The sequence below is a fragment of the Macaca thibetana genome, chromosome 18 (assembly GCF_024542745.1).
Source record: "Macaca thibetana thibetana isolate TM-01 chromosome 18, ASM2454274v1, whole genome shotgun sequence".
Taxonomy (NCBI): domain Eukaryota; kingdom Metazoa; phylum Chordata; class Mammalia; order Primates; family Cercopithecidae; genus Macaca; species Macaca thibetana.
In genome coordinates, this window is record NC_065595.1 from 25071434 (window position 1) to 25083146 (window position 11713).

The window sequence follows — 11713 nt, forward strand, 5'->3', positions numbered from 1 at the left end:
TGGCCCCAGAAAACAAGGCATCTTATCTCCATTTCCAACCTCTCTCCTATTTTCCCACATAGCCCTGACCTCTCTTCTGTTCATTTTCCATTTCCAACCACTGGAATTAACGTGTTTGCCTGTGTGCATTTCCAGTGATTGCATTCTATTGATCATTCTGTTCTCTCTGGTATATTACAAGTTCCTAAAGGGGAAAAAAATGCCTATCCTCCTTTCATTTGTACCCAAGCATTGGGTAACTTACAAAATGTCCTATAGTTGCTGACTTGACTGATAAGAAAATCTTGTTGGAGTGGAGAATCTGTTTGATTGAGGCACATCTTTCAGAATGTATCACAGGAATACTCTTGTATGAATGCCCTGAGTGGGGCCATGAGTTGCAGGTCTGTTGACAGATCGTCCAGAAAAATAAATAAGGGAAAAGTATTAAAGTTGAGAACAGGGATTAGGTTGAAGACACCTATGTATAGAGGGATTATTCTAGTTATTTGCCAGCTTTCTGTATAAAACTGATGGGATCGTGACTCAGTCACCTCTTAAACAACTGGTATAATGCTTTATACAAAGTAGGCAGTTTGTGAATATTTGTAGAATAGAATTTGGAAAATATGTGAATCACTTCAATGCCTATCGTAGCCACTGTCTCATTCATTTTCTCTGTCCACAAAATAGATCAAGATTAGACTGAATCTTCACTTGTCTATTTCAAAACCTGCGTCTGAGTCCACTGCCCTGTTCAAATGGGAAGATCTATAGACCTTGATAAAGTTGATGTCTGGAAACCTGTGTGTGCTCACCCAGCCCACCCTGTGAAATCATTCATATGATTCTTCACCTCTTCCCTGGATAGTAGGATCTTGGTGACAGAGGTCACCAACAGTCTAGTTACATGAGTGAAATGAAAAGCAGAGGCAAATAAAAATGCAGTGTACTCTCCCAGTGAAATGGACCAGAAGAACAATTGCAGGCAACATGAAATAATTCTTATTCTAGCTCTTTGGCCACTCAGGCTCCTAAACCTTCAGAAAAGTCAGAAAAAAGATTCTCAAGGAGAGAACAGAGGAGAGAAGGATGCCCTTCAGACAATCTGACAGAGCCAACGAGTTTTGCTGTAGATTATTAGAGTAACATGTATTTGGGAGGTAGTGGTACCAAGGAAACCCCTTAAAAACAGAAATACTGTCCTTTGGAATTTAAAAAATGTTTTGCTTATTAGACAGATGAACAACACTCACAGATTAATAAGGGCTCCAGGTGTTCATTCCCTAATGGTTCACAAGCTTGGGGTTGGGGTCGGAAGACAAGAGAAAAAGAATGAAAATAATGGTCCACCCCTTGCACACATGAAAGTATCATGGGTTAGTTCTGTTTTCTGTGTTCAGGTGGCTGTCCTCTTCTTTTTGGGCTTCAGTAACTGGAGACACATGTTTTAGGTGCAAGACTGAATTTCACCTACTAGCAAATAGAAGGTTGCACGGCAAAAGGGAATAACAGCGTGAAAACACTTCCCTCAGTGCAGTTTTCCTCAGAGAGCCCATCAGACGATGTACAGACGCATCCACAGCTTCTCAGTACCTCCACGACTGCCACCCTAATCCAAGCCACCCCTGTGTTTCATCTGAATGATTGTGGTATCCCCCTGATAGATCTCTCTGCTTCATCCCCTGCCTTCCTTCCTTGTTTTCAAACCAGCAGCCAAAGTGATCCTTTTGCCATGAAACTCAGAGTGCGTCAAGCTTCTGAACCTCTGTGATAGTGTTGCCAGGTAAAATAAGAGATGCCCAGTTATTTGAATTTCAAATAAATAATCAGCAATTTTTTAGCATGAGTATGTCTCAAAAGTTGCATGGGACATGTTTACACTAAAATGTATTTGTTTTTTATATTGTTTTACTATTGTTGCTATAACAGATTTCCACAAACCTAGTGTCTTAAAACCTCACAAATGTATTGTCTTATATCTCTGGGGACAAGAAGTCCAAAATGTGTCTCATTGCATTAAAATCAAGGTGTTGACAAAATTGTGTTCCTTGCTCTTTCCAGTTTATAAAGGCAGCATGAATTCCTCAGCTTGTGACACCTTCCTCCATCTTCAACAGCAGTGATCCAGTCACTCTGACTTCTGCTTGGACCAACACATCTCCTCCTTCAACTCTTCTGCCTCTCTCTCCCATCTTTTAAGAACCATTAGCATGTCCTTGGGCCCACCCAGATGATCCAGGATAATATTCCCATTTCTAGTACCTTAATATAATCACATCTGCAAAGTCTTACTTGCCGTAAAAGGGAACACATACCATATAGAGGAATAGGTTCTGGAGATTAGGATGTGCACATTTTGGGGGGCCGTTCTTCTGCCTACCACATTGTTTATCTGATATTCAAATTTCACTGGTGTCCTAGGATTTTGTTTGCTAGGCCTGGCAACCCTAGTCCGTTTACATTTCACTCAGAGGAAAAGCCTACTCCCCTCTACTAAGCTAGACGGCCCTATGATATGACCCCTCACTCACTCCATTCTAGCCACACTGGTCTTCTTTCTGTTCTTTGAACCCTTTCAAGCATGCTCCAATCTCAGGTTCTTGCTTGGTGTTCTCCTCCCACCTCCTGGACACTGCCTTCAAGGAGGTCCTTGAGGAAATGTCATCTTTCCCATGAAGCTTTCCTTGAGAACCCTCTCTCCACCAATCATGTCCCATTCTAATCTCCTTCATTTCATTTTTCTCTGCAGCACTAACTGCTATCTGAAGGGCTTGTATTACTTATATTAATATATCTTGTTGATGGTGTCTATTTCCATCCACTCTTTGACCACCTCTAGGAGAGTTTATCCGCTAATATGTCTCCCATGTCTTACAACTCAATACTCAGCAGACGTGCTCAATGCATATCTGTTGGCTGAAAGAACGAATGAATGAACCAACAGAGTGGATAAAGTCGTGGATAAAGTGGATAAAGTCTTTGTCTTGCCAGATCTAAGAAGTACATGGTTGCTTTTATTTTCTACATTGAAGTGAAGCCTCAATAAACTGTATTTTAATAAGCTCATCTAAAAATAGAAGAGAGCCCTGCCTTGTGATCTATGGGAATTTATTAATTATTACATAAGATTGAGGGATAAGTAGGTATAGCTTTAGCAACAGCCAGCTGCCTCACCTCTGCTCTTCAACCTCTGTGCAGTTCTGAGCTGTATCTTTCTCATCGCTCATTTTAGTTGCTAGGCTTGGTTCTAGAGAGTGAAAATTTTCCCAATGATCTTTGTTATGAAACTAATGATAATAACAATAACAAACAGGTCTTAAAAGGTAACTTTTCAGAACTTTTGAATTCCTTTATTCTTATGTGTGGAGTACTTCTTTATTAAATCTTTCAACTGTGAAATTTTCATAGATTTTAATGGTACCATTCTAGGGAATTTAAATGAAGCTTTTTCTGAGGGTCACAGGGCCTGAAGGACTGACAGAGAAAAAGAAGAGAGAGAACTGAGGTTTCTCTTCAAAATAAACCTTACTAAGAAAATGCCTCTATGAGCCTGGGTTCCATATCTGGCAGAGCAGATCAGAGTCATGTAGACACTTTGCTGATGGTTTATGTTGAACCAACATTTTAAACAATATGACAAAAAATAAAAATAAACAATATGAAGTAGGGCTTGCGATTTCAAAATACTCTGAATCTGAAATATAGATTTCAAAATACTCTCACAGGAAGTAATGACAAAAATTTACAATAGAGGTTTCTGAAATACGTGTCTCAATACATGAATGAATGAGTGACCAATTAAACAAATACATCCGTAAATTCATCTGTGACTCCCTATGCATCTTGTGTTCTTACCTCTGTTATAACTTTTAATATAGACATTGTCCTTTATCTCTCAATATAACCAGATCAAAGCTCTTTGGCCTAGACATTTTAAAAAATACAGAAGATAAATATTTATGTAAACAAGCATGCCTTGATCTCCAAATTATTCCATGATTTACCTTAAAATACGAAACGTTTCAAAAGAAGACTTTATTTTTCCTCCTGCTGACTTGGGAAGCAAGTCACTGATCCTGATATTAGACAGAAAAACACAATTCTGTCGATGTTATGCGCCTTTCCACCTCCTCTACCTAATCGAGTTCTCTCCTTTCTCCAAACCCTGTTGCATTTGATAGGTGGAATTTCACAGCACGAGACTTCATTGCATCTTATTTTATATTTTCTGTCTTAAAGCATAAGTCTTGGGTACCTTACAGGACTGGGCAGTATAAGGTCATGGAAAGATCTAGGGCTTGGAACAGTGAAGACTCGTAGACAAATCCTGAATCTGCTACTCAATATGCCTAAGGAAAGTTAACAATTACGCATTCTATTTGTACCTATAAAATGGGAATTAGAATACACACTTCATGTCCTGTTGAGAGAATTACACACGACAATATATGTGGAAAGATTGACATCAAACCACAACATAGTATGTGCTCAATACTTATTTTTCTCTTTATTTATTTTATTTTATTATTTTTTTTTTGAGACGGAGTCTTGCTCTGTCGCCCAGGCTGGGGTGCAGTGGACAGATCTCAGCTCACTGCAAGCTCACTGCCTCAGCCTCCCGAGTAGCTGGGACTACAGGCGCCCGCCACCTCGCCCTGCTAGTTTTTTGTATTTTTTTAGTAGAGACGCGGTTTCGCCGTGTTAGCCAGGATGGTCTCGATCTCCTGACCTCGTGATCCACCCGTCTCGGCCTCCCAAAGTGCTGGGATTACAGGCTTGAGCCACCGCGCCCGGCCTTATTTTTTCTCTTTAAAGCACAAAAGACATGAGTCATATTGCCCACAGCTTAGAGCTAAGTATGGGGTAAGTGCTCAATAAATGGTGATCATTTGGTCATAGTTTAATTGTTGAGCTTGGGAAGCACTTCAAATTTCTCACTTTGTGTCCTTAGTCAAAAATCGATGAGAGTTTTGCCTTCTGTCTAGTGTCAGCCTGGGGACTGTAAATAGGGTGATACTCTTCTCATCCCCGCTAAGTCCCTCTCACCCTCAACAGAGGAGTTTAGAAAAGGTGATTTTCAAGAGGCAATTTATTGAAGATAATTTTCCCTTTCCCTGCTGAGCAGCCTAAAAGAATGCATTTCTTGCAGTGTCAGAGTAATGATTTCTTCTTAAGGAAGATAAAACCTTTTACCCTTTCAAAGCACCTGTACAAACCAGGTACTGAATGTACACATAACTAGGTTTTTCAATTATTGAAACAATCAGAAAAGAACTTGCCAAAATTAAAATAATACTGTTTCACCAGAAAGGAACATTGCTACTTAAAGTAAAACAGTTTCCACTCTTGCTAACACCCATAACTAAACCTGCCGGGCTTCTGCATTTCTCTAGGTACTTTAGGGACACCAGGTATAGAGGGTGAGCGACATCCATATGGAAGGTGGGCGTGGACAATGAGCAAATCTTCTCCTGAGGTCAGGCTTTGCTCTGTTTAACTGTTGGCCTAGAAGATGCAGCCTTGCCTTTTTGTAAATTCAGAAGCAGTGGTAGCACATGGGAAAACCACTCATGAGAACAAATTTCCCTAGTATAACTGCCTCTTTTAAAAATTATATATTTGGTTATAGGCCATTTTGATCTGTATTTGTTGGCACCGTGGGCTTTCAAATGCCTTCACACTTAACACACCCACTCTTAGTATATAAAAGTCAGATCATGGTTTTGTTTTAAAACAATGTAATTCAGTTTGAATTCAGTACACTTCAAATGCCTTCTTGGTTTAAAAAGTGAAGATTTATCATTAGTGACAATTTTTGAAAGAAAACAACATAAACTCATCATTACCACTGTCGTTATTACAAACATGTACTTAAGCTGCTGTGATGTGGCAATACCATGTTTAATGGACTTAATTATTAAATCAGTTAACTAAATTTATTATTTCGTTTCCATGACAACTTTATAAGGCAGGTACTATCATTATTTCCATTTTACAGATGAGGCTCTGACCCCTTAGAAAGGTTAGGGAACTTTTCCAGAGGTCATGCAGCTAGAATTTGGTAAACTGAAAAATAGTGTTAATTTCCTGGGGCTGCTATAACAAAGTATCAAAAACTGGGTGGCTTAAAACCACAGAAGTTTATTTCTGAAACCGAGGTGTTACAGGTGTTACAGGGCCGTACTCCTTCTGAAATCTCTAGGGAAGGAGGGTTCCTTGCCTCTTCCAGTTTTTGGCAGTCCCAGGCATTCCTTGGTTTGTGGCCACATCCTTCCAATCTCCACCTCCATCTTCACAGGGCTGCCTTCTCTGTGTCTCTACGTGTCTGAGTGTCTTCACAGAGCATTTTCCTGTGTCTGCATCCAAATTTCCTTCTTCTTATAAGGATGCCAGTCATCTCAAATTATTAAGGCCTACCATAATAACCTCATTTTTTTTTTTTTTTTTTTGAGATGGAGTTTCACCCTTGTCCCCTAGGCTGGAGTGCAATGGCATGATCTTGGCTCACTGCAACCTCCACCTCCCGGGTTCAAGCGATTCTCCTGCCTCAGCCTCTGAGTAGCTGGGATTACAGGTGCCCGCCACCACACCTGGCTAATTTTTGTATTTTTAGTAGAGACGGGATTTCGCCATGTTGGCCAGGCTGGTCTTGAACTCCTGACCTCAGGTGATCCAGCTGCCTTGGCCTCCCAAAGTGTTGGGATTACAGGTGTGAGCCACCACACTCGGCCATAACCTCATCTTAACTTGATTAAATTTGCAACAACTCTTTTTCCAAATAAGACACCATCACATTCACAGGTGCTAGGGTATCGGACAGCAACAGTTTTCTTTTTCCCAGGGGGAAACAATGCAACCCATAGCGCATGCCCGGTCCATCTCATTTAGAATTCTGTCTTTGTTCATTTGTTTTAGAGACAAGATCTCGCTTTGTCACCCAGGCTGGAGTGCAGTGACATGATCACAGCTCACTGCAGCCTCAAGCTACTGGGTTCAAGGGGTCCTCCTGCATCAGCCCGCCGAGCAGCGGGGACTACAGGTTGTGCACCATCACACTCAGCTAATTTTTATTTTTATTTTTTGCTGAAACAGGGTCTCACTATGTTGTCCAAACTGGTCTTGAACTCCTGGGCTCAAGTAATCCACCTGCCTTGGCCTTCAAAAGCACTGGGATTACAGGTGTGAGCCACTGTGGCAGCCAGAATTCAATTTTTTTTTTTTTTTTGAGACAGAGTCTTGCTCTGTTGCCCAGGCTGGGGTGCAGTGGCCAGATCTCAGCTCACTGCAAGCTCCATCTTCTGGGTTTAGACCATTCTCCTGCCTCAGCCTCCCGAGTAGCTGGGACTACAGGCGCCCACCACCTCGCCCGGCTAGTTTTTTTTTTTGTATTTTTTAGTAGAGACGGGGTTTCACCGTGTTAGCCAGGATGGTCTCGATCTCCTGACCTCGTGATCCGCCCATCTCGGCCTCCCAAAGTGCTGGGATTACAGGCTTGAGCCACCGCGCCCGGCCCAGAATCCAATTTTTAATGAATTCTTTCCTTGAGACAAGTTCCTAGAAGACTTTGCTCAACAGAAATGAACAGACCCTCAAGGACCCCACTTTGCAGAGGATGATGCTTAATTTAGGGGCATGATTTCTGACCTCTTTACTTAGCAATCACCCGACTTTATAGATGCCACGAAAACCTATCAACAGACTGGGACTCCACGAAACAAAGAAAATAAGTCTGTTTCGAATTCTTGTTTGGGATTCCTTTCTCTTCCAAATTTTCACAGAAGCTCCTTGGCCCCTAATAATCCTGGAACAAGAGAAAACGGGGTCTTCCTTCAGGCTCTTGTTGCTCACAGACCCCAGTGAGCTGGGGCAGTTGCTATGGAGGAACGAGGCTGCTCTTTTCCAGGCAGGGGGCAAAGCTTGCTGAGTGTTCAGTGCCTGAGCCCTGCAGCCTGGGAGTTCTTCACCTGCCTCTGCTCCTCTGGGCACAGATCCCTGCCACTAGACTGCTGGGGTAGCCAGACTGGAGTCTTTTTAAAGGTTAGCAAGTTTGTCTGTTGCCATCTGTCTTTCTCTGTGTGTGTGTGTGCTCGCTCATGATTCTGTGCAATGTGCAAATTTAGAACTTGCTTGGAACAATGCTGAGGGAACAAACCTCGGCACTGGCTCTCAATCACCCCGGAATCCCGGGGCACAGGGATTACTTAGATGCATGTGTCTTTCAGGCAGCAGTAACTGGGACAATAATATAAGTAACTGGGACAAAATTTTACAGCTGTAGGGGACCACTTTGTTCAAACTCTGAATTACGTTATTGATGAAATTGAGGACTACAAAATTTAAGTGCATGACCCAAGGTCACACATCTAGTTTGAGGCCAAGCTGACGGGAGGGCTTAGGTCTCCATCTCCCTGATTCTCAATCCAGAGCTCTGTTCAATAGACTAATGAATCAGTACATTTTATAGAGCTTTCTCCCTTCAAAGGGTTCTCAGAGAACATTTCATCTTTTCCTCCCAACAACGCTGTAATAAGAGAATTGATTTGCCTCCATTAAGAGTAGCTCAGCATACAGCATATGTCCTTCTTGCAAACCAATCTGGTTTTAATTCTGTAAATGCTCTCTCTCCTTTCTTATGTGTTTATGCTTATTTCTCTGTACGTTTGTATTCTGTTCAGGGTTAGCAAAGTTCAGGATTTGTTTTCCACTCATGGATGGTTTGGTTTCTGATAAGAACTCTGTCTTCTCCAAATTATCCTCATAGTTCTTGAAACAACATACCCTAAAGCTATTGCCCACATGCCTATCATTGGTAGTCATTACCTTTATTACTTTAGAACCTTCTACTTCCATTTTGGTTTCTACGCTTATCTATCTATCCCTGGGAGTTATTGCTCTGCCATTGCTCTGCCATGCGGGATATGAAAAGAATACAGGCTTTGGGTCATACATATGTGGGCTTGAACCTGGCTCTGTCACTTAACTGATCACATGACCACTGCATTCTTACAGGTACAAAATGAAACAAAACAAAACAACAAAAGATATGTAACATTTGTAAAAAGGGTGTCCTGATGCTTATATAGGATGACAAAGATTTAGTACTTGGTACATAGTAGGTGTATTAGTTCATTTTCTTACTGCTATGAAGAAATACTCAAGATTGGGTAATTTATAAAGAAAAAGAAGTTTAATGAACTCACAGTTCCACATGACTGGGGAGGCCTCACAATCACGGGAGAAGAAGGAGCAAAGGCATGTCTTACATGGTGGCAGACAAGAGCATGAGCAGGGCAACTGCCCTTTATAAAACCAACTGACCCTTATAAAACCAAATAAGTCATGAGACTTATTCACTGTCACAAGAACAGCATGGGAAAAACTTACCCCCATGATTCAGTTACCTCCCACCAGGTCCCTCCCATGACACAGGGGGATTATGGGAGCTATAATACAATTAAATATGAGATTTGGATGGGTAAACAACCAAACCATATCAGTAGGTATTCAATAAATACTAGCTCCTCTATAAGAAACCATACATGAAGCTTATAGTGATGAGCTATGCTCCTCTACCTTGATTAATGCTTGAGTTTATTCGAATCATTAAAAAAATTATAAAGAGGGGCAAATGTTGTATCAGCATCCAGAATAGTAGCCTTCACACTCCCTGAGCAAGATGTGTGGATAGGAGCAAATGCATAGGGTAGGGCAAGATTACACTGTGTCTGTACCCCACTTTGGGCATTTGTTTGGGATGATGTTATAGAGTGAGTACTTGTGTCCCCTCTGTATTCATATGTTGAAATTCTAACCTCCAATGTGATGGTAGTTGGAGGTAGGGCCTTTGGGAAGTGAGAAGGTCATGAGGTTGGTGCCCTCATGAATGGGATTAGTGCCCTTATGAAAGAGACCCTAGAAAGCACTATTACCCTCTTTTTACCATGTGAGGATACAGTGAGTAGACAGAAATCTGCAATCTGGAAGAGGACCCCAGTGTTGGCACCCTGATCTTGAACTTTGAGACACCAGGACTGTGAGAAATAAACTTCTGTTGTTTATAAGCCAACAAGTGTATGGTACTTAGTTACAGCAGCAAGAACTAACCAAGATAGATTATAAGTGACATGGAGAGACATTGGCCAAAAGGATTGAAAGCAGTAGGGCCAGGCTCCCTTGTTGGAGGGCATGGCCAGATGGCTCTCAGAGTGAGTGTTGCTGATGGATCATGACAGCCACACCCCTGCCGCCCCAACCATCAGAACAAGCCCTGAGAGAAAATGCAGAGTGGGTGTGTGACATATTTGTAGTCCATCATGGCTGATAAATAGTCCCAACTTATTTCCAGGGATGTGAGTTAAACAAAACGGTGAACACTACTTGGAAATGAGAGGGACTGATTGTGCATAATATTTATCACCTCTTTAAATAATGTAATTTTCCTTACCATCCTTGCAATGTTTTTCATTCAAAGACTGTTATATTTTGTGTATTTGCCTCACAAATGACCTGTAAGTCGTAAGTGTTTATATTCCCATTTTTGGAAAAAAAAATTCATCTCAGGATCACCTGCTTGGAGAAAAGTCAAATCTCCAGGTAATTTTTGAAAAGTCATGTTCTAACTCAGTATTTTTATTTCTCAAATAATGTATTCAAATGTTTTTCTGATTTGTTCAAAATTGATAATTTTGTGTTTTAAATGTCTTGGGGTCTATAAATGCTAACTTTAAAAAGCAGACTTGCTGTAACTGTGGATATTTCCCCTTGAGCATGGGGATCATTGTAGGGACAAATACTGGAATGAGTCTAATTATATCCAAACCACTCCACTAAATCGCTGCTGAAAGCACAAGCCAATGAGTTACATCTGAGTTCAGGAAATCCATACCCTCAGTTTGCTGAGATTGGCTGAGGACAAAAGAAAAACCTGAACCTATAGGTATCTCCTCAAAATGAACTATATCTCTCGAGGTTCTCCATCAGCTCTGTATGGGTTTATATTTTTCTCTACCAGATGAGAAACTGTGTTAAGAATGAAAGTAGAAAAACATCTCTTTTTCTTTGTGACATCTTCCTTTTGTTTCCATTTTATCCAATACCATCTGGAAAACATGAAGAGATATACTGTGTGTGATATATGAGCATATTCAGCACCATTGTTGAGATGGAGAGGGAATTTAAAGTGCAGTAAATAAAAAATTGTAGGCTGAGCTTGTAGATTTTAACAAGCTAATGATAAGACTATCAGCCAGTTCAGAGTAGTCCCTAAAACTGCTATGTATTCAGTGATTTTTGCTTTATTATTTGTTGGATTTTAGGATTTATATATGTATGTTATTGAAAATATAGAAAGATACCATAGTAATTAAAGTCAGGCTGGATCTATCATTCTTATAGAATTTGTAAAGAATTTGTAAAGAAGTGAATATGTTATAGGCAGTTGACTTGGAGATTATGCTAGTTCCCTAACTTATATCTGAGGTCTTCCAAGCTCATATTATGTTAACACAAGTCACTCCTAGGGCTTGAATGAAAAATGAATGATTGTACTACAATGCTGTGTTATTGTGGCATTTCTCCTCAGTCAGTAAGACTTTTTCTCTTCCAAGTATACTTCTAATGGGCTTGGTAATAAAAACCAACAAATTTCTTCAAAATTGTTTTCTAATGGTGACAGTTTTAATATTACAGAACAATAAATATTTAGTTGTCTCTATGCCATATAGCCACTTCA